Consider the following 23,036-nt stretch of genomic DNA (forward strand, 5'->3'; position numbering starts at 1 on the left):
CATTGTCAGGCGGAAACAATGACCCGAGGTGGGGGTGACAGCGGGACCTCGAGTGGCGAACACAGGGTCCGGAGAAGACGGACAATATGGAACGGAAGGGGCAAAAGGGACCATTATCAAGGCCGAGGTGTGCGGCGGGTCACCTGCCACATTTGGAAGGGTGAGGAGCTGGCAAAACGTATCACACTCAAATAGCTGTTGTTGTTGCGATATCGATAATTAGTTTATTAGCTAGCTAGCTAACATGTTGAACATCTCCGGAAGGTCTTTGAACTAAATTTGTCTAGTTATCGATCACGTTTTCAAGTGAAACACGCGTCATTGGAAGTCATGTGTGCAATGTTGTTGGTGTTGCTATGCACAGCGCATGCGGAATGACCAGTGTGGGACACTTCTCACCTCCGCAAGGATGTAAACATATTTAGTTTTTTGTAGATTTTTTTTTTACACATTTCATCAATATCAATTGCCCTCATTCAACATCATTTTCACATATGGAAAAAGTTGTAGACAGCCAACTGGAAGCTTGAGAGAATTCCAAAAAAGACAGTCAAATCTTTGAAATTGTTACATGTTGCGTTTATATTTTTGTCCAGTGTAGTTTTAAAGATGTCTATTGCAAATTGAGTTACAAAACCATGATGCATCTGCAAAAATCAACTATCAATCTGAAGACCAATATGTCAAGTTTTTGGCATAGTATCTTACTTTAAATAAATTTGACATTTTTGCCTGAATTTTGTAGGGGGGGGGGGGGGGGGGGTCTAATGTCGGTAAGGAATGCATGACGTTTTCCTTTTGAATGACCTAACCAGTGTGGTCATGACAACAGATTCAGCTCTGTCCTGACTGAGAAGGTCATTCAGAATATGCTTGCTTGTATTACAAGCTTGAGATTTGATGAACAGTGTTGTCAGTCCCGCCTATCAACCTGTGATAGTATCAGTTAGGCTCGTCTTACAACCTGTGATAGTATCAGTTAGGCTCGTCTTACAACCTGTGATAGTATCAGTTAGGCTCGTCTTACAACCTGTGATAGTATCAGTTAGGCTCGTCTTACAACCTGTGATAGTATCAGTTAGGCTCGTCTTACAACCTGTGATAGTATCAGTTAGGCTCGTCTTACAACCTGTGATAGTATCAGTTAGGCTCGTCTTACAACCTGTGATAGTATCAGTTAGGCTCGTCTTACAACCTGTGATAGTATCAGTTAGGCTCGTCTTACAACCTGTGATAGTATCAGTTAGGCTCGTCTTACAACCTGTGATAGTATCAGTTAGGCTCGTCTTACAACCTGTGATAGTATCAGTTAGGCTCGTCTTACAACCTGTGATAGTATCAGTTAGGCTCGTCTTACAACCTGTGATAGTATCAGTTAGGCTCGTCTTACAACCTGTGATAGTATCAGTTAGGCTCGTCTTACAACCTGTGATAGTATCAGTTAGGCTCGTCTTACAACCTGTGATAGTATCAGTTAGGCTCGTCTTACAACCTGTGATAGTATCAGTTAGGCTCGTCTTACAACCTGTGATAGTATCAGTTAGGCTCGTCTTACAACCTGTGATAATATCAGTTAGGCTTGTCTTACAACCTGTGATAGTGTCAGAAGACATGTCTTTCTCTGTCCTTTATGTAGCCTATCCAGAACCGAGTAAATGTGCCAGACACTTCGCTAGACATGTTCTTGTTTTGCCTTGGAAAGGCCTATCATATTCCTTCGTAACAGCACTAGATTGGCTCATGCTTGAAGAATGAGAGGTAGGCATACTATATAAGATGGCCGTTGGCCATTGCTCACCAATTCTAAATACTGTCCCTATCTAGAGAAGCAGTGATTCACTGCCGTAGAACAGCCTGAACAGCCTAATTCAACTCCCTGAGATCACAAGTAGCACACAGCAGTTGCACAACATGACATATTTATCCTTTTATTTTGGGGTGAAAGAGTCTCTGTTGAAAGTATACTTACACATCATGACCTCTGTTAGCAAACCTGAAACCTTTTTTTACTAACTCATAGCTGGTTAACTAAGACCTATTATTAGGAAGAGATCCTTATCTCAAGCCTGCCTGGTTGAACATAAAACATCTCTCCCTCAACCTAGAATACTAAACATTTAGGGCACTAGGGCTGGAGCAATGCTCTGATAAGGTCACTGTGTGGAGGACATGAACGTTAGGTTGACTTAATTAAGTGATTTTATAACACAATTTCTTTCTCTCCCTCTATCTCCCTGACCCTCTCTCCCCCTCTGTCTCCCTGCCCCTCTCGCCCCCTCTATCTCCCTGACCCTCTCTCCCCCTCTGTCTCCATGCCCCTCTCGCCCCCTCTATCTCCCTGACCCTCTCGCCCCCTCTGTCTCCATGCCCCTCTCGCCCCCTCTATCTCCCTGACCCTCTCTCTCCCTCTGTCTCCATGCCTCTCTCGCCCCCTCTATCTCCCTGACCCTCTCTCTCCCTCTGTCTCCCTGACCCTTTCTCTCCCCCTCTCCCTGACCCTTTCTCTCCCTCTATCTCCCTGACCCTTTCTCTCCCTCTCAGTGTCAGAGGGTTACTACTGTGGTGAAGTGGATTGGTGGCCCCAGTGCTTAATTTGAAATGGATCCTGCTGGAACAGGATTCGTCACCTCTCAGTTTTATGGACTGTTTCGTTCCAGAACCTATTTCCCAGGATCCAGTACCTCTCGTGGCGTAAAACATCATTTCCACTGTTTGCAATGTAAATTCATAATTCAAGTTGCCTCCTCTGTAATTCTCCTGCCCCCTAAAAAAAAGGTTAGCCTAATGTGAAAACGTGGATGTTCTGCCAGCACCTGTTATTCTAAGAACTTATTTGGTTTGGGCCCTGCCCAGGTTTATGGTTTACACAACACTGTAGCCTAGAGAACAGTTGCTGTTGCTGTGTGCCTGTATCTCTCACAGAACAAGAATGAGATTGACTTTCTATGATCTCTTTCCCTCTCTCTGCTCTGATAGTGACGAGCCTGCAACTCTCATCTCTCCATAGTTGTACTGTATCATTTATTTCCTAATAGAATCATAGCCATGGGAGGGGTCTTAGTGGGGATGCAGCACCGCTGATCAATTAAAATACATTTGCCAAAGTTATAGAGTTATATTTATTTTCAGAAATAAATGAAATAATTCATAATACTACCCCAGGAGTAGCTTATAATTTAGCCACAGAGGATCAATATATTTTTTTTCTTCTTTTTAAATAGCCTAGCTGTGGATTGTGTGTAGTCCAATCACAAGGCATGCCTACAGTCGAGAACGCGTGGGAAATCTATCAGTGAACAGAATGCAGTCCAAAAAAAAAGGCCTTTTTCAATATTTCAAATACAATCGTTGAGATAGCACAGGTTGGAAAGCAAATGTCTCCCGCTGAAACACAAATACTTGTCTTTAGGCTACGAAAATATTTGATCAATTTCCAAATAGCCCGATTGAGCGAACAGCATTGTTTTTACAAATGAAAACGAAAGAGATGGTCTTTTGGCACCAGCACATCGGCCATCGCCGGTGAGTGAGCTGCGCATCACTGGGTGAGTCATTGAAACTGTAAAGATTTTTTGGACTGTAATTTCCTCTTCAAATTGTACAATAGGTGTCTTCTCCACACACCAAGGCTATTGACGGATTCAATAGGTGTCTTCTCCACACACCAAGGCTATTGACGGATTCAATAGGTGTCTTCTCCACACACCAAGGCTATTGACGGATTCAATAGGTGTCTTCTCCACACACCAAGGCTATTGACGGATTCAATAGGTGTCTTCTCCACACACCAAGGCTATTGACGGATTCAATAGGTGTCTTCTCCACACACCAAGGCTATTGACGGATTCAATAGGTGTCTTCTCCACACACCAAGGCTATTGACGGATTCAATAGGTGTCTTCTCCACACACCAAGGCTATTGACGGATTCAATAGGTGTCTCCTCCACACACCAAGGCTATTGACGGATTCAATAGGTGTCTTCTCCACACACCAAGGCTATTGACGGATTCAATAGGTGTCTCCTCCACACACCAAGGCTATTGACGGATTCAATAGGTGTCTTCTCCACACACCAAGGCTATTGACGGATTCAATAGGTGTCTTCTCCACACACCAAGGCTATTGACGGATTCAATAGGTGTCTCCTCCACACACCAAGGCTATTGACGGATTCAATAGGTGTCTTCTCCACACACCAAGGCTATTGACGGATTCAATAGGTGTCTTCTCCACACACCAAGGCTATTGACGGATTCAATAGGTGTCTTCTCCACACACCAAGGCTATTGACGGATTCAATAGGTGTCTTCTCCACACACCAAGGCTATTGACGGATTCAATAGGTGTCTTCTCCACACACCAAGGCTATTGACGGATTCAATAGGTGTCTCCTCCACACACCAAGGCTATTGACGGATTCAATAGGTGTCTTCTCCACACACCAAGGCTATTGACGGATTCAATAGGTGTCTCCTCCACACACCAAGGCTATTGACGGATTCAATAGGTGTCTTCTCCACACACCAAGGCTATTGACGGATTCAATAGGTGTCTTCTCCACACACCAAGGCTATTGACGGATTCAATAGGTGTCTCCTCCACACACCAAGGCTATTGACGGATTCAATAGGTGTCTTCTCCACACACCAAGGCTATTGACGGATTCAATAGGTGTCTTCTCCACACACCAAGGCTATTGACGGATTCAATAGGTGTCTTCTCCACACACCAAGGCTATTGGCGGATTCAATAGGTGTCTTCTCCACACACCAAGGCTATTGACGGATTCAATAGGTGTCTCCTCCACACACCTAGGCTATTGACGGATTCAATAGGTGTCTCCTCCACATACCTAGGCTATTGACGGATTCAATACAAGGTCGATTTTAATGATCTCACATTCTCAGTTTGTCAGTGTCAAGGTAACCTGACATTTCTATCATATTTTTAAAAAGATTCTGCTTAAGTGTCCAGTCATGTAAAATGACATAGAATTGCATGTAATGTGTTTACAAAAGGCCCAGACCCTAGGCTGCAAAAAAAGGTATGCATCTCTACTCTAGGCCTTAAGATATGCAGGCAATGTTTAAAAAGTCAACAAAAGTCATTTTCCGGTATCTCAGAGCTCCCCAGGTCACCCCCCTCTCACGCTCACTTTTTGTTCTGGCACATCCCAATGTACAAATTAAGAACTGAGTGGCCCCTCTCTCCTCTCTAGAGAATTACTGTGGTGACGTGTTGGCCTGGTGGCCCCTCTCTACTCTCAGAGGGTTACTGTGGTGACGTGTTGGCCTGGTGGTCCCTGTCTCCTCTCAGAGGGTTACTGTGGTGACGTGTTGGCCTGGTGGCCCCTCTCTCCTCTCTAGAGAATTACTGTGGTGACGTGTTGGCCTGGTGGCCCCTCTCTCTCCTCTCAGAGGGTTACTGTGGTGACGTGTTGGCCTGGTGGCCCCTCTCTCTCCTTTCAGAGGGGTACTGTGGTGACGTGTTGGCCTGGTGGCCCCTCTCCCCTCTCAGAGGGTTACTGTGGTGACGTGTTGGCCTGGTGGCCCCTCTCTACTCTCAGAGGGTTACTGTGGTGACGTGTTGGCCTGGTGGCCCCTCTCTCCTCTCTAGAGAATTACTGTGGTGACGTGTTGGCCTGGTGGCCCCTCTCTCCTCTCTAGAGAATTACTGTGGTGACGTGTTGGCCTGGTGGCCCCTCCTCTCTAGAGAATTACTGTGGTGACGTGTTGGCCTGGTGGCCCCTCTCTCCTCTCTAGAGAATTACTGTGGTGACGTGTTGGCCTGGTGGCCCCTCTCTCCTCTCTAGAGAATTACTGTGGTGACGTGTTGCCCTGGTGGCCCCTCTCTCCTCTCAGAGAGTTACTGTGGTGACGTGTTGGCCTGGTGGCCCCTCTCTACTCTCAGAGGGTTACTGTGGTGACGTGTTGGCCTGGTGGCCCCTCTCTACTCTCAGAGGGTTACTGTGGTGACGTGTTGGCCTGGTGGCCCCTCTCTACTCTCAGAGGGTTACTGTGGTGACGTGTTGGCCTGGTGGCCCCTCTCTCCTCTCTAGAGGGTTACTGTGGTGACGTGTTGGCCTGGTGGCCCCTCTCTACTCTCAGAGGGTTACTGTGGTGACGTGTTGGCCTGGTGGCCCCTCTCTACTCTCAGAGGGTTACTGTGGTGACGTGTTGGCCTGGTGGCCCCTCTCTACTCTCAGAGGGTTACTGTGGTGACGTGTTGGCCTGGTGGCCCCTGTCTCCTCTCAGAGGGTTACTGTGGTGATGTGTTGGCCTGGTGGCCCCTGTCTCCTCTCAGAGGGTTACTGTGGTGACGTGTTGGCCTGGTGGCCCCTGTCTCCTCTCAGAGGATTACTGTGGTGACGTGTTGGCCTGGTGGCCCCTCTCTCTCCTCTCAGAGGGTTACTGTGGTGACGTGTTGGCCTGGTGGCCCCTCTCTCCTCTCAGAGGGTTACTGTGGTGACGTGTTGGCCTGGTGGCCCCTCTCTCCTCTCTAGAGAATTACTGTGGTGACGTGTTGGCCTGGTGGCCCCTCTCCCCTCTCAGAGGGTTACTGTGGTGACGTGTTGGCCTGGTGGCCCCTCTCTCCTCTCTAGAGAATTACTGTGGTGACGTGTTGGCCTGGTGGCCCCTCTCTCCTCTCTAGAGAATTACTGTGGTGACGTGTTGGCCTGGTGGCCCCTCTCTCCTCTCTGAGGGTTACTGTGGTGACGTGTTGGCCTGGTGGCCCCTCTCTCTGTGTTTTGCCCACACTGAAAGATTAGTCACTGTAGAGAAGAGAGAGGAGCAGCAGTCCACAGCTCTCCAGAGGACTCTTCGTGGGCGGAAATGTGTTTAGGAGACGCTTTTCTGGGCAATTAGTGTATCCATGAAATCAGGAATTGTGTCCACATAATGAGCCCTCCCCCCTTTTCGCACTCTTGTTTTCTCATTCTCTCTCTCTGCTCATTTGTATTTCTCACTCTCTCTCCTCCTCTCTCCCAACCCCCTCCCTTTCTCTCTCTCTCTCTCTCGCTCTCTATGCCCCCCCCCCCTCCTCGACTGGTGCCTGCTCTGTAGCAGCTTTAGCTGTGTGGTCATGCTGTATCCTAACCTGACTGTTGTAAATCCGAGGCGTTGTGTTGGAGTATCCACTTGTGTTTGTTATGCCGGGAGAACAGGACAAATCGTGACGATCTGGAGGCCGGTAGGTCACAGACTCCTCCAACACTCATAGCTTGCACACAACTTTTCACTATGTTCACTAAGTAGCCTACAGGTTTGTAAAAAAACAAAAACATCAGTATTCTTTTATGTAAGAGGAAAATGAGAATATAGGGGCCTAAGCAGGGCAGCATGTACCTTATCATGTTACCTTCCTACAGACGGACATGTTGTTTAGCTGGATGCCAGCTTGAGGATGACATTTTTACTTTGAACTTTTCCCAGTTTTTCTCCCCAATTTCGTGGTATCCAATAGGTAGTTACAGTCTTGTCCCATCGCTGAAACTCCCGCGAAGGTCGAGAGCCATGCGTCCTCCGAAACAGGACCCTGCCAAACCGCACTGCTTCTTGACGCACTGCTCGCTTGAATTGGAATTCAATTCAATTCAGTTTAGGTCAAATCCTGAATCGAAATGGGAATTGACCTCAACCCAGGTAGCTTCTTCTTCTTCTTCTCTGGCTGTGAGCTCAGCTGTGGGTCAAGGAAAATAGAGGTGAGCCTCTGTTATCTTACCTTAACCATGTAAGAATGCTACTATGACTTTACAATTACTTTACACTGATCATCAAGGATCTGGCAGCACGAGGACAAGAAGCATGACTTCATACGGGACAATCTACAAATGTCAGGGGCGGCAGGTAGCCTAGTGGTTAGAGTGTTGGCCCAGTAACTGAAAGGTTGCCGGATTGAATCCTTGAGCTGTCAAGGGGAAAATGTGTCGTTCTGCCCCAGAACAAGGCAGTCTAACCCATTGTTCCCCGGTAGGCCGTCATTGTAAATAAGAATATGTTCTTAACTGACTTGCCTAGTTAAATAAAGGTTAAATAAAAAAAAAGAATGTCTAGTCAACTGCAATTATCACTTTCCAAAACTGCTTCTCCCACTTTCAAGGGAGACAGAGGGTGAGACATACACACACCTGAATACCTGCATCCCCTCTAGTGTTCTGTTCAGAGTGTTCTGTACACAGTGTTCTGTTCAGAGTGTTCTGTTCAGAGTGTTCTGTTCAGAGTGTTCTGTTCAGAGTGTTCTGTACATAGTGTTCTGTTCCCGAGTGTTCTGTTCAGAGGGTTCTGTTCAGAGGGTTCTGTTCAGACTCTGTACAGTCCATGACCTACTGCTCTAATAATTATACATTTTATAATTAATTTAAATGTAAATATTATTTTACTTTCTAGATATAAAAAAATATATATATATTAAAATGGATATTAGCATTAAAGCTGCAACAACAACAAAAATCTCTCAGTCCCATGTCAAAATGTGTAGAATGGCAGGAATTTAATTTGAAAACGGCTAAATGTTGTTTCCGATGCCAAGAGGTGGGCCTTGAAAATGTTCCTTCCAAGGGCCCGAGATTTGCTTCGTCCGGCCATGCACTGCCAAAGTCATAGTAAAACTCATTGTTTGCTATTTTTATATCGCTCGAGTTATAAAGGGGTCCCGGAAGAATTTGCTATCACAAAAGGGGTCCTTGGACCCGAAAAGTTTGAGAGTTCCCTTACACAATAGGAAGATAAAATGAAAGAACTTCTAGATCGAGGTTTAAAACTTAAACTAATTCCCCAGGACAACTCTGCCATCCACATCTGCTGTGAAATCAACTGTAACCAGGGGACTGCTCGACTTTTATCAGTTCTAGACCTTCATTAAAATAACCCTCTCTCTCCTGTTCAAAGCTCTTATGCAATACACAGTCATCTAAAGTGGAACATCGTACAGTAGGTGAAACTATCAGAACATAAGTCTTAGTTGGAGTTTTATTCCCTGTCGTAGGCCTATACAAGAGGCCTGAGTCATACATAAAGCATGTGATGATCAAATCAAATTGTATTAGTCACATGCGCCGAATACAACAGAATACAACATACAACTCTCTTGAGGGGGAATAGGTTTTGTCGTGCCCTCTTCACGACTGTCTTGGTGTGCTTGGACCATGTTAGTTTGTTGGTGATGTGGACACCAAGGAAGCTCTCAACCTGCTCCACCCCATGAGAATGGGGGCGTGCTCTGTCCTCTTTTTTTAGAAGTCCACAAGCATCTCCTTTGTCTTGATCGCGTTGAGGGAGAGGTTGTTGTCCTGGTACCACACGGCCAGGTCTCTGACCTCCTCCCTATAGGCTGTCTCGTCGTTGTCGGTGATCAGGCCTACCACTGTTGTGTCATCATCAAACTTAATGATGGTGTTGGAATCATGCCTGGCTGTGCAGTTATGAGTGAACAGGGAGTACAGGAGGGGACTGAGCAGGCACCCATGAGGGGCCCCTGTGTTGAGGGTCAGTGTGGCAGATGTGTTGTTACCTACCATCACCACCTGGGGGCAGCCCGTCAGGAAGTCCAGTATCCATTTGCAGAGGGAGGTGTTTAATCCCAGGGTCCTTAGCTTATTGATGAGCTTTGAGGGCTCTATGGTGTTGAATACTGAGCTGTAGTCAATGAATAGCATTCTCACATAGGTGTTCCTTTAGTCCAGGTGGGAAAGGGCAGTGTGGAGTGCAATCATCTGTGGATCTTTTTGGGCGGTATGTAAATTGGAGTGGGTCTAGGATTTCTGGGATAATGGTGTTGATGTGAGCCATGACCAGCCTTTCAAAGCACTTCATGGCTACAGACATGAGTGCTACGGGTCGGTAGTCATTTAGGCAGGTTACCTTACTGTTCTTGGGCACAGGGACTATCGTGGTCTGCTTAAAACATGTTGGTATTACAAACTCGGACAGAGAGAGGTTGAAAATGCCAGTGAAGACACTTGCCAGTTGGTCAGCGCATGCTTGCAGTACACGTCCTGGTAATCTGTCTGGCCCTGTGGCCTTGTGAATGTGGCCTTGTGAATGTTGACCTGTTTAAAGGTCTTACTCACTTGTTCTGTTAGGTGACCTAAACTGGGATATGCTTAACACCCCGCCAGTCCTACAATCTAAGCTAGATGCCCTCAATCTCACACAAATCATCAAGGAACCCACCAGGTACAACCCTAACTCTGTAAACAAGGGCACCCTCATAGACGTCATCCTGACCAACTGGCCCTCCAAATACACCTCCGCTGTCTTCAACCAGGATCTCAGCGATCACTGCCTCATTGCCTGTATCCGCTACGGAGCCGCAGTCAAACGACCACCCCTCATCACTGTCAAACGCTCCCTAAAACACTTCTGTGAGCAGGCCTTTCTAATCGACCTGGCCCGGGTATCCTGGAAGGACATTGACCTCATCCCGTCAGTTGAGGATGTCTGGTCATTCTTTAAAAGTAACTTCCTCACCATTTTAGATAAGCATGCTCCGTTCAAAAAGAACAGATACAGCCCTTGGTTCACCCCAGACCTGACTGCCCTCGACCAGCACAAAAACATCCTGTGGCGGACTGCAATAGCATCGAATAGTCCCCGTGATATGCAACTGTTCAGGGAAGTCCGGAACCAATACACGCAGTCAGTCAGGAAAGCTAAGGCCAGCTTCTTCAGGCAGAAGTTTGCATCCTGTAGCTCCAACTCCAAAAAGTTCTGGGACACTGTGAAGTCCATGGAGAACAAGAGCACCTCCTCCCAGCTGCCCACTGCACTGAGGCTAGGTAACACGGTCACCACTGATAAATCCATGATTATCGAAAACTTCAATAAGCATTTCTCAACGGCTGGCCATGCCTTCCGCCTGGCTACTTCAACCTCGGCCAAAAGCTCCGCCCCCCCCCCCCCCCCCCGCAGCTCCTCGCCCAAGCCTCTCCAGGTTCTCCTTCACCCAAATCCAGACAGCAGATGTTCTGAAAGAGCTGCAAAACCTGGACCCGTACAAATCAGCTGGGCTTGACAATCTGGACCCTCTATTTCTGAAACTATCTGCCACCATTGTCGCAACCCCTATTACCAGCCTGTTCAACCTCTCTTTCATCTCGTCTGAGATCCCCAAGGATTGGAAAGCTGCCGCAGTCATCCCCCTCTTCAAAGGGGGAGACACCCTGGACCCAAACTGTTACAGACCTATATCCATCCTGCCCTGCCTATCTAAGGTCTTCGAAAGCCAAGTCAACAAACAGGTCACTGACCATCTCGAATCCCACCGTACCTTCTCCGCTGTGCAATCTGGTTTCCGAGCCGGTCATGGGTGCACCTCAGCCACACTCAAGGTACTAACCGATATCATAACCGCCATCGATAAAAGACAGTACTGTGCAGCCGTCTTCATCGACCTTGCCAAGGCTTTCGACTCTGTCAATCACCATATTCTTATCGGCAGACTCAGTAGCCTCGGTTTTTCGGATGACTGCCTTGCCTGGTTCACCAATTATTTTGCAGACAGAGTTCAGTGTGTCAAATCGGAGGGCATGCTGTCCGGTCCTCTGGCAGTCTCTATGGGGGTGCCACAGGGTTCAATTCTCGGGCCGACTCTTTTCTCTGTGTATATCAATGATGTTGCTCTTGCTGCGGGCGATTCCCTGATCCACCTCTACGCAGACGACACCATTCTATATACTTTCGGCCTGTCTTTGGACACTGTGCTATCTAACCTCCAAACAAGCTTCAATGCCATACAACACTCCTTCCGTGGCCTCCAACTGCTCTTAAACGCTAGTAAAACCAAATGCATGCTTTTCAACCGGTCGCTGCCTGCACCCGCATGCCCGACTAGCATCACCACCCTGGATGGTTCCGACCTAGAATATGTGGACGTCTTTAAGTACCTAGGTGTCTGGCTAGACTGCAAACTCTCCTTCCAGACTCATATCAAACATCTCCAATCGAAAATCAAATCAAGAGTCGGCTTTCTATTCCGCAACAAAGCCTCCTTCACTCACGCCGCCAAGCTTACCCTAGTAAAACTGACTATCCTACCGATCCTCGACTTCGGCGATGTCATCTACAAAATGGCTTCCAACACTCTACTCAGCAAACTGGATGCAGTCTATCACAGTGCCATCCGTTTTGTCACTAAAGCACCTTATACCACCCACCACTGCGACTTGTATGCTCTAGTCGGCTGGCCCTCGCTACATATTCGTCGCCAGACCCACTGGCTCCAGGTCATCTACAAGTCCATGCTAGGTAAAGCTCCGCCTTATCTCAGCTCACTGGTCACGATGGCAACACCCATCCGTAGCACGCGCTCCAGCAGGTGTATCTCACTGATCATCCCTAAAGCCAACACCTCATTTGGCCGCCTTTCGTTCCAGTACTCTGCTGCCTGTGACTGGAACGAATTGCAAAAATCGCTGAAGTTGGAGACTTTTATCTCCCTCACCAACTTCAAACATCAGCTATCTGAGCAGCTAACCGATCGCTGCAGCTGTACATAGTCTATTGGTAAATAGCCCACCCTTTTTCACCTACCTCATCCCCATACTGTTTTTATTTATTTACTTTTCTGCTCTTTTGCACACCAATATCTCTACCTGTACATGACCATCTGAACATTCATCACTCCAGTGTTAATCTGCAAAATTGTAATTATTTGCCTACCTCATGCCTTTTGCACACATTGTATATAGACTCCCCCTTTGTTTTCTACTGTGTTATTGACTTGTTAATTGTTTACTCCATGTGTAACTCTTTGTTGTCTGCTCACACTGCTATGCTTTATCTTGGCCAGGTCGCAGTTGCAAATGAGAACTTGTTCTCAACTAGCCTACCTGGTTAAATAAAGGTGAAATTAAAAATAAATAAAAAACATTGGCTGCGGAGAGCGTGACCACACAGTCTTTCGGAGCAGCTAGTGCTCTCATGCATGTTTCAGTGTTATTTGCCTCGAAGCGAGCATAGAAGTAGTTTAGCTCATTTGGTAGGCTCGTGTCACTGGGCAGCTCTCGGCTGTGCTTCCCTTTGTGTTTGCAAGACCTGCCACATCCGACGATTATCAGAGCCGGTGTAGTAGGATTCGTTCTTAGTCCTCTATTGACGCTTTGCCTGTTTGATGGTTTGTTGGAGGGCATAGAAGGATTTCTTATAAGCTTCCAGGTTAGTGTCCCACTCCTTGAAAGCGGCAGCTCTGGCCTTTAGCTCAGTGCGGATGTTGCCTGTAATCCATGGCTTCTGGTTGGGGTATGTACGTACGGTCACTGTGGGGACAACACCATTGATGTACTTATTGATGAAGCCAATGACTGATGTGGTGTACTCCTCAATGTCATCGGAGGAATCCTGGAATATAATCCAGTCTGTGCTAGAAAAACAGTCCTGTAGTTTAGTATCAGCTTCATTTGACCACTTTTTTATTGATTGAGTCACTGGTGCTTCCTGCTTTTATTTTAGCTTGAAAGAAGGAATCAGGAGGATAGAATTATGGTCAGATTTGCCAAAGGGAGGGTGAGGGAGAGCTTTGTATGCGTCTCTGTGTGTGGAGTAAAGGTGGTCTGGAGTTTTTTTTCCCTCTGGTTGCACATTTAACATGCTGATAGAAATGAGGTAAAAAACTGATTTAAGTTTCCCTGCATTAAAATCCCCGGCCACTAGGAGCGCCACCTCTGGGTGAGTGGTTTCCTGTTTGTTTATGTTGGAATACAGCTCTTTGAGTGTGGTAGTAGTGCAAGCCTCAGTCTGTGGTGGTATATAGACAGCTATGAAAAACACAGTTGAAAACTCTCTAGGTAGATGGTGTGGTCTACAGCTTATCATGAGAAACTCCACCTCAGGTGAGCAAAACCTCGAGACTTCCTTAGATATCGTGCACCAGCTGTTATTTACAAAGATACATAGTCCGCCGCCCCTTGTCTTACCAGACGCCGCTGTTCTATCCTGCTGATACAGCGTATAACCAGCCAGCTGTATGTTGATAGTGTCGTCGTTCAGCCACGACTCCATGAAGTATAAGATAAGGAAATATAAACATAAGGGAAAAAAAGGATTCTGACAGTTCGTGGTGAGTAATTACAGTTCTGAGGGCCAGAAGGTTTTTTTTCGGTCATAAGAGACAGTAGCAAAGTAAGTAAAAAAAACAAGTTAGAAATAACGCAAAGAAACTAACAAAAAACACAATTAAATAGAAACACGTAAAACGTCAGCCTTCTTCACCGGCGCCATCTTAACTCAGTCGGTGGTGGTGGTGATGATGATGATTGCATTCTGAATATAACTGGATGGAAAGAGTCTGGCGTTGTAGAGGAAATTGACATAATTTCCACTTCAAGGTTGAACCTTTGTGTGGTCGAAGATCTTAGATTCTATTGAATAGAATGTTTTTGTGAATGCAGTGCACGCACACATTACTGTCTGCAAGGATAAGAACTTGTCATTGTGCTAGTCTAATTGTGTCCATCCTCATCTCTATCAGATTTGTTTGTTCATACGCACCACAATGCACTTGTTCCTGGGCTATTTAACATCTTTAGCACCTTGCCTCATCTGTAATACCGTATGCATGGAAGAACAGACAGACACACACAGACAGACACACACAGACAGACAGACACACACAGACAGACAGACAGACAGACACAGACAGACAGACACACACTCCTCATCGGTCTATCTGTATACATTAACACTGAGGATCAATTGAAAACCCTGCAGGCCGCAGCACTACTAATGGAGGATTCATCAGTGATCTATCATGGTGAGTCTGTCTGTGTGTGTGTGTGTGCGTGCGTGATTACATTAGGTCTTTGATGATTCACAAGAATGATTCACATGACATAACAAGATTGACAATCACTACCAGGACATGTTCTCTTGCTTAACCAAGATTGATGTGAATTTCAATCACCAAACGACAGTAATGTTGGCCTATAGCTATAGTTATAGCTACCTATAGCTATAACTTCTTAGTGTTGTAATTACGAACGCTTGGTTACACTTCAATAGCAGTGTGTTGACAGATCAATTACGTCGATCATTGGTCTGCTAAAAGATGGAAATAGAGCTAGTCTAGGCTAATTACACTGAATTATATTGAATGTGCCAGGATTTAGACTGAGACACCAGGACACTCCAGGTTGAGGTTGACCATGCTAAAGGAGCTAGTTCTTAGTCGAGTCAAGGCTGTCGCAACAGCTAGTTCTTGGTTGAGGAGTCGGGGCTGTCGCAACAGCTAGTTCTTGGTTGAGTCGAGGTTGTCGCAACAGCTAGTTCTTGGTTGAGGAGTCGAGGCTGTCGCAACAGCTAGTTCTTGGTTGAGTTGAGGCTGTTGCAACAGCTAGTTCTTGGGTGAGTTGAGGCTGTCGCAACAGCTAGTTCTTGATGGGGTTGAGGCTGTCGCAACAGCTAGTTCTTGGTTGAGTCGAGGCTGTCGCAACAGCTAGTTCTTGGTTGAGTTGAGGCTGTCGCAACAGCTAGTTCTTGGTTGAGTCGAGACTGTCGCAACAGCTAGTTCTTGGTTGAGTCGAGGTTGTCGCAACAGCTAGTTCTTGGTTGAGTTGAGGCTGTCGCAACAGCTAGTTCTTGGTTGAGTTGAGGCTGTCGCAACAGCTAGTTCTTGGTTGAGTTGAGGCTGTCGCAACAGCTAGTTCTTGGTTGAGTTGAGGCTGTCGCAACAGCTAGTTCTTGGTTGAGTTGAGGCTGTCGCAACAGCTAGTTCTTGGTTGAGTTGAGGCTGTCGCAACAGCTACTCTCGTCAATGACTGTGTTTCTGTGTTTATTTAGCAGCGGTAAGCCTCCGGTCTTCTTAGGTTTGACGCTACAAGCTTGACACACCTGTATTTGGGGAGTTTCTCCCATTCTTCTCAGCAGATCCTCTCAAGCTCTGTCAGGTTTATTGGGGAGTGTCGCTGCACAGCTTTCTTCAGGTCTCTCCAGAGATATTCGATCGGGTTCATGTCCGCGCTCTGGCTGGGCCACTCAAGGACAGTCATAGACTTCTACGGTGTCTTGGCTGTGTGCTTAGGGTGCCTTTTACTGAGAGTGGCTTCCTTCTGGCCACTCTACCATAAAGGCCTGATTGGTGGAGTGCTGCAGAGATGGTTGTCCTTCTTGAAGGTTCTCCCATCTCCACAGAGGAACTCTGGAGCTCTGTCAGAGTGACCATCGGGTTCTTGTTCACCTCCCTGACCAAGTTTCTTCTCCCCTGATTTCTCTGTTTGGCCGGGTGGCCAGCTCTAGGAAGAGTCTAAAATGACTTAAACCAGATATGAAGTATGTAGAACAAATATTGGAGCAATATTTATTTTTTAAGATGCACTATGCAGCAATCGCTCCGCCATTTCCTGGTTGCTAAAATTCTAATAGTTCACCTAATTTCAGTTTATGTGACAAAATAAGCTGGTATTGTTTAGAGAATCATTGTACCATCTAAACCGCTGTGAAATATATTTTTCATAACCAAATTGTGTTGTATTTTCAGCTATTTGAAGCTGGTGTACAAAAACAAAAATAAAAGAAATAGAATATATAGAACAGATCTACCGATTCTTAGACTTGCTTTCAATGAGAATGACAGAGCTATAACATACATTTATATGTGAATTTGGTCAGGTCACCCAAAAGTGACATATTTCAGCTTTAAATAAGATCATCTTTGAGAACTAACAAATCACCTAAATAAAAAAACTAGACAGTCAGGAAGATTCAAAAGTTAAAACAGTGGCATGGGGCTCCCATTGATTTTGTTATAATGTTTGAGTCTCTCCGATAGCATAAGAACATGACGTAAGACATGGCAAAATGTGTAGAATTGCAGGAAATTAGATTATTAAAACAACAAAAATGTTGTCTCTGTGGCCATTGACCACACCCACTACCACACACCCCTCCCCCCACACGCTAACTTTGCCAACACTGCTGAAAAAAAATTCCCTGAGGGAAATACTGCAATGAACTGCGAGCAGTGAGTCTTTAACAACCAGTCTCCAAATGCCTCTGTGTGGCTGGATGTCTGTCTCCATTGTTTTAAAGATGGTTCCTCTTTAGAAACTCACCTCTCTAAACCTTTGTCAGTTAGAGGTTGAGGCAGGTTAAACGCCTATCAGAGTTCAAAGCACGTGCACACAGCAGCGTTGTAGAATATTGGACTGTTGTCTTTCATACTTTTCAAATTTTCAGAGCAGCTCTAGCTATTTCTCCCACCTTCTGGTGGGAATGTGATGAAACAAGTCACACCCACTAGATTCCTCTGAGTTCTAAGTGATGAAACTAGTCACACCCACTAGATTCCTCTGAGTTCTAAGTTATGAAAAGGTATCCCAGAAAGATCATATTCAAATTGTCTGTAGCAAAGTGATAAAATATGTTGGTATCTTCAGAAAGATTAGTGTTTTGGTTCATCAGGCTTGCTTCCTAACTTTATACTATAGCTTAATGTACCCATATCTCGTTTACTGAACTATTGTCTGGTGCCAGTACACATTACTCCCACTGACACAAATTACTCATCATACAAAATACATTTGCAAGACTAGCCACCTCATCTAATTGCCTGGCTCCATCTGCACCTTTGTTTAAGAAACTCAATATCTTGTCTATTTACCACAATAATGTACGCCAATGATGCACTTTTATCTGCAAATACTCATACCTCTCAGACAGTTTACCTAACCCCTTCAATGGATTCTTCCAGATTAATTCTGAAATACATCTATATAACACAAGACACTGCATTAACCTTCACCTTCCCCACTGCCACATCTCACATAGTCAATTCTCTATCAGATACAGAGGTACCATACTCTGGAATTCTTACCTTCACTTTGGACTCCCGAGTGGCGCAGTGGTCTAAGGCATTGCCTCTCAGTGCTAGAGGCGTCACTACACACCCTTGTTCGAGTCCAGGCTGTGTCACAACTGGCTGTGATTGGGAGTCCCATAGGACAGTGCACAATTGGCCCAGCGTCGTTCGGTGTAGGCCGTCATTGTAAATAAGAATTTGTTTCTTAACTGACTTGCCTAGTTAAATAAAGGTAAACATTTTTTTGCCAAAACCTCATCATTGCTCAATATCTTCTAGCGAAGATACCAAACTACCCAATAATCCCCTCCATGAAGACTGAGGGTTAGCCTGATGAACCAAACTACCCAATAATCCCCTCCATGAAGACTGGTTTTAGCCTGATGAACCAAACTACCCAATAATCCCCTCCATGAAGACTGAGGGTCACTCTGATGAACCAAACTACCCAATAGTCCCCTCCATGAAGACTGGGGGTCAGCCTGATGAACCAAACTACCCAATAATCCCCTCCATGAAGACTGAGGGTTAGCCTGATGAACCAAACTACCCAATAATCACCTCCATGAAGACTGGTTTTAGCCTGATGAACCAAACTACCCAATAATCCCCTCCATGAAGACTGAGGGTTAGCCTGATGAACCAAACTACCCAATAATCCCCTCCATGAAGACTGAGGGTTAGCCTGATGAACCAAACTACCCAATAATCCCCTCCATGAAGACTGAGGGTCACTCTGATGAACCAAACTACCCAATAGTCCCCTCCATGAAGACTGGGGGTCAGCCTGATGAACCAAACTACCCAATAATCCCCTCCATGAAGACTGAGGGTTAGCCTGATGAACCAAACTACCCAATAATCCCCTCCATGAAGACTGGTTTTAGCCTGATGAACCAAACTACCCAATAATCACCTCCATGAAGACTGAGGGTCACTCTGATGAACCAAACTACCCAATAATCCCCTCCATGAAGACTGGGGGTCAGCCTGATGAACCAAACTACCCAATAATCCCCTCCATGAAGACTGAGGGTTAGCCTGATGAACCAAACTACCCAATAATCCCCTCCATGAAGACTGGTTTTAGCCTGATGAACCAAACTACCCAATAATCCCCTCCATGAAGACTGAGGGTCACTCTGATGAACCAAACTACCCAATAGTCCCCTCCATGAAGACTGGGGGTCAGCCTGATGAACCAAACTACCCAATAATCCCCTCCATGAAGACTGAGGGTCACTCTGATGAACCAAACTACCCAATAGTCCCCTCCATGAAGACTGGGGGTCAGCCTGATGAACCAAACTACCCAATAATCCCCTCCATGAAGACTGAGGGTCACTCTGATGAACCAAACTACCCAATAGTCCCCTCCATGAAGACTGAGGGTTAGCCTGATGAACCAAACTACCCAATAATCCCCTCCATGAAGACTGGTTTTATCCTGATGAACCAAACTACCCAATAATCCCCTCCATGAAGACTGGTTTTAGCCTGATGAACCAAACTACCCAATAATCTCCTCCATGTAGCCTAAGTCTCATACTCACACACACACATAATCAAACATGGGTTTTCTTGTATAATGAGTATATCATGTACAATTATAATTCATATGCTTTGTTTAATTGATTGAACACACTTTAATTTTTTGTACTTATATTTGTGGTGTGGTTTTCATACCAGCCCTTTTGGGCTTCCAACCTCACCTGCACACCGTTTCACCAGTTAAAAAAATAAAATCTGTACTGTTTTGTCTTTCACTTATTTTCTTTGCCGTGAATAAATAAAACCTAACTGTCAACACATTCAAATGAATAGAGTTTCGGGAGGTGTGCGGTCCCCCCCCCACTGATGGTGGTTTTAGAGCCGCATAACTATGTCACAATGGAACGCGGTACTATCGCTTCTCAGTGTCTGTGGACGCCAAATTACGCTTAGGCTCTTGGCGTTTAGGAGCACACTCAGGCTGCATAAAGGAGAGGAGGGCATACCCTTAAAATATAATTGTATATCTTTCTAATTATATAGGTAACCTATAGCTTACTTTTAATGTATTTTCTTTTTTGGGGGGGGGGGGGGGTTTCTCCGAAGAAAAAAAATCTAAGTGTAAGTTGTGCAATATTGTCATCAAATATTTATCAGACAGAGAAGTATAAGCCAATCTACCTCATCATGTGATCTAATTCAGGATAAACTCATCAAATATTGACTAATTCTTCTCATATCGGTCTTTTTTATTATACCAGAGCAATTTCACTGTTTAAATCAAACACTAGCAGCAGACATACTATAGCTGAGCAATTCCCTTGTTCAGTGTTTAATTTCCTGAGTCATTAAATGATGTGAAAGACAGGCTACTCACAGCTGATATCTCAGTCGTCTCCCAGATATGGTGTCTCTCCAGCACCAGAAGGACTTCCACACAGTCACTCTCCTCTTCAATATGATGTTAGCTAATCCTTTACCTCTCCTCCAGGTGAGCTTTCTGTCTCTCTCTCTCCTTGTATATCTCGCTGTTCCACTCTCTCTCTTAATGCCTTCACTGTTTCCTTTCTCTCCTCCTTTCTCCCTCTCTCTACTCTTCCTCTCTCCCTTTCCTATGTCTCCCTCCTCTTCCCCACCCTCTCTCTCTCCCTCTCCTTTTCAATCTCTTTCTCTAAGTATTAGTCTCTTTTTCTCTTTGTCTTCCTCGTACTCCACTCCCAACCCAGGTCAGAATGACCCCAGTAGAAAGGTAAAGGTATTCACTCTCACCTCATCCTTATCAGGTATTCAGTGTTCAGTGACTCCACTAGTTCAGAGCAGCATGACCTGTTTACAGTACCTCCAGTCTGTAAGTGACAGCCTCTCAGAGCCCAAGCTGAATGGAGGCAGAGCGGTTCTCTTCCCTAGTGGCCAGTAGAAGAACTTCCCCAGTTGTAGCTGTGACATCCTCTTTTACAGCAGAGAGCACAGGGAGGAGACGTTGAAGTCGGATGTCTTCTCTGTAGATCTGCTTTTACAATTGAAAGGGAAGAAGGATGATGTCTTCTCTCTGGGCATGCCAGTGAGATCTCTCCGTCTGTCAGCTGATGTCCTGGGAGAAGTGGAATGTGAGCTAGATTACCTCCGGTGTCCTATGAAAATGAATGGTGCAGATAGTCAGCTGTCCTCTGTATCTCTCTCTGTTAAAGTTAGAGCAGCTGTGCTGTGGAGTGTGAGGGAGTGTGTCCGAGGTTCTTCAGGCTGTGGCTCCTCCAGTGACTGCCTGATGCTCTGACTGCTGCTTTGGCTGAGAGAGAGAGTGTGTGTGTGTGTGTGTGTTTGTGTTGATACAACCTACTTTTTACATTTATTTGATCTGTATTTTCCCGGGTAAGTTGACCGAGACATTCTCATTTACGATCTCCACAGACGGCATCAAAGACTTTACCACATCAGTCACTGGCTTCATTAATAAGTGCAGCAATGGCATTATCCTCACAGTGACCGTACGTACCAGGGTTTCTGTTAGCCGGCAATTGACGGCTTTGGGAGAAAAAAGAAAAGCCAATAAATAAATCTGTTGCCGGCCAAAATGGCCGTGAGAAAAAAGTTGTATTGCAAATTATTTTTTGTTGTTAATTGATTAAATTCGGAAAGTATTCAGACCCCTTCCCTTAATTGGAGTCCACCTGTGTTAAATTCAATTGATTGGACATGATTTGTAAAGGAATACACCTGTCTATATAAGGTCCAACAGTTGACAGTGCATGTTAGAGGCAATGAAGTCAAAGGAATTTTCCGTAGATCTCCAAGACAGGATTGTGTCGAGGCACAGATCTGGGGAACCATCTTTTTGTATCCAAATCCGGCTTTAAACTTCTTCACAAAAGTATCTCGGACCTGCCTGGTGTGTTCCTTGTTCTTCATGATGCTCTCTGCGCTTTTAACGGACCTCTGAGACTATCACAGTGCAGGTGCATTTATACGGAGACTCTATTACACACAGGTGGATTGTATTTATCATCATTAGTCATTTAGGTCAACATTGGATCATTCAGAGATCCTCACTGAACTTCTGGAAAGAGTTTGCTGCACTGAAAGTAAAGGGGCTGAATAATTTTGCACGCCCAATTTTTCTGTTTTTGATTTGTTAAAAAAGTTTGAAATCTCCAATAAATGTCGTTCTACTTCATGATTGTGTCCCACTTGTTGTTGATTCTTCACAAAAAAATACAGTTTTATATCTTTATGTTTGAAGCCTGAAATGTGGCAAAGGTTCGCAAAGTTCAAGGGGGCCGAATACTTTCGCAAGGCACTGTACCTTGGTTACTTTATCCCAGTCTCCTCGTCTGAGTCTTCCCTTGGGTTCCTCTGTCCCACTCCTCGTAAACTTATGATCTGGCCAAAGAGATGAACCCAACAGACTCTGCTACTCTCCACCAAACCCTCGTCGGCCAAGGTGCCCTACTCGGGCAACATGACCAAGCCCTGAAGACCCTTCTGAAGCACATCAAGGAGTTTACACAGAGCCTGTCTGACCTACAGGGCCGAACCTTTGCCCAGAGCTCACAACCAGTCCCAAGTCCTTCTCCTCTGAAGAAAGTCTTAGACCACCCGGTCTGCAGTAAGGATGCCACTAAATGACTCCTGTCCCTCCGTCAAGGCCCCCATAGTGTTGCTGAGATGTCATGTGAGTTCCGCACCCTCGCCGATGAGAGCGGCTGGAATGAGGAGGCCCTTCAGGGAGTATTTCAGAACGTGCTCATTAAGAACCTCAAGGACGCGTTGGAGTCCAGGGGGGCTCGGCAGTAGCGGGGGCTCGGCAGTAGTGGGGGATATACTGTTGAGTCAAATCGCCTGCCCATCTCCCCCCAAACCCCTGCTTGAAGGTAACCTTGTGTGGCAGAGCCAGGCTTTTCCTCAATCTGCTCTCATTAATTTGGGCGCTGACGAGAGCTTCCTGGACCGAGGTGTCGTTACCCAGTTGGGCCTGGACACTGTCCCACTCGATTCACCCCTCGATACCAACGGTCTCAACGGACAGCTCCTCGCCCGTGTCTGTGAGAGAACTGTCCCTGTCACCCTTCGTCTCTCTGGAAGTCACCATGAAAAGATTGACTGTCCTTACTCTCACCTGGTTCTTGGCCATCCATGGTTAAAGCTACACAACAGATTGACTGGTCCGCCGGAAAGGTACCCACTTGGAGTTCATTTAGACACCAATTGTTTACATTCTGTCCTTTCCCCTGCCTTGTCTGTGACTCCGTTCATTCC

This window comes from Oncorhynchus kisutch, linkage group LG12 (genome assembly GCF_002021735.2).
Source record: "Oncorhynchus kisutch isolate 150728-3 linkage group LG12, Okis_V2, whole genome shotgun sequence".
In the NCBI taxonomy this organism is placed as follows: domain Eukaryota; kingdom Metazoa; phylum Chordata; class Actinopteri; order Salmoniformes; family Salmonidae; genus Oncorhynchus; species Oncorhynchus kisutch.